A 1,519-nucleotide genomic window follows, 5' to 3' on the forward strand; every position below is an offset into this window, starting at 1 on the left:
GTTTTGGAGTTTCAAGATTGGGCTACAAGCAGCAGACTGACATATTTGTAGGGCTCTAGGCTAGTACATTTAGTCAACTTATTAGTTTTTGGACATTTAGTCAACTTACTAGTTTTAGAACTCACTTCAAAAATAGTTTGGGTTACATTTCAAGGAATTCTACTTTACTTTTTATGAAGCCTACTTGGCAACCTGTGAGGTTCTTAGCAGACACATGCTTTTTACCTGCAGTTTATTTATATTATTACTATTAATTATTAATTAACAAAAATAGCATTCTGTATACATAGTTGTATTATGCTTGCTTAATAAATTACATCAGTTATGTAGCATTTTGCATATTGTACAGAAATATGTAAGTCTAAGATAATTCAAAGTCATGATTATTTTGTCCCTTGAATTTTGAACTAACGAGGTTCTCCTGTACCTAAATATTTTTTATTTCAATCAAACTGCACATAACATCTTCCTTTATAAATATTTTGTGATAAGTAGGATTATATTGATAACTGTGTATTATGGATGTATTTCATTTACTGTATTTGTGTAATGTGTAAAATTTCATATTTGAATCAAGCTTATAAAATTAGTATGAAGTTTATAAAATGCCTAGGATATAAGGTAAATACCGTATTTTTAAACATTAAATTATGTTTAGTGTAAAATAGTTGTGCATAACACATTCTTCTTAGAACTTTAGGACCACATCAACCTATCCTAGTTCCCAGGAATCTGATTAGTTAGAGAAACACTGCTCTACCTAAATTATCTCTGGTACACAAGTGCAAAAATATTTCTACAACATTTACTGCTAGCATAAAAACATACAGTATAATGATGTTACCGGCAAAGTTCGAAATCTGGCATTCTATAGAATGCCTAGGCATTGTATATAATACAAACATTGCTAAACCCGATATATAATATAGCTACACACCAACTGAATGCTGAAAATGTATCGGGCTAGTATAAGCCTAGTTTTTAATTGTATATAATGCCTAAAACTAGCCGGCAATCTATAAAACGATTCATATTTTACAAATTTCCTAGGCATTCTATAGAATGCCAAATGAGAAACTGGCAAAGTATGAAATATATTTCCGTTTCATTTCGAATATCACATGGCAAGGCACGTGATATTTGAAACGAAACGGATTTTTAACACTTTGCGGTTTGTTCGGGAGTGTCAAAATACAAAATTTTACTTAAATTTATTCAACAAAAAATTAGTTTTTTACTGAGCTCCATGAAAATGGAGGAGCAAGCTATAGTGTTGGAGAAGGTGTCATGGTCTATAGACATGAAACAACGATTTGACAATGAACTGTCCAAAATTCAAGTTAATGCTGCAAAAAACAGTATTTTCTTAACCGAAACTACTTACCAGAAGTTAATACATGATGTACAAAAAGCCAAAATGACTACTAAGAAGGAACCCAGGGACTATTGGTTGCTGAATCGCTATGATGTGATGATTATAGAAAACAAAAGTAAACTCATTTATCCTGTTAAAGAAGGC

The sequence above is a fragment of the Centruroides sculpturatus genome, unplaced genomic scaffold (assembly GCF_000671375.1).
Source record: "Centruroides sculpturatus isolate CEXI.00-Female unplaced genomic scaffold, Cexi_2.0 scaffold1479, whole genome shotgun sequence".
NCBI lineage: Eukaryota > Metazoa > Arthropoda > Arachnida > Scorpiones > Buthidae > Centruroides > Centruroides sculpturatus.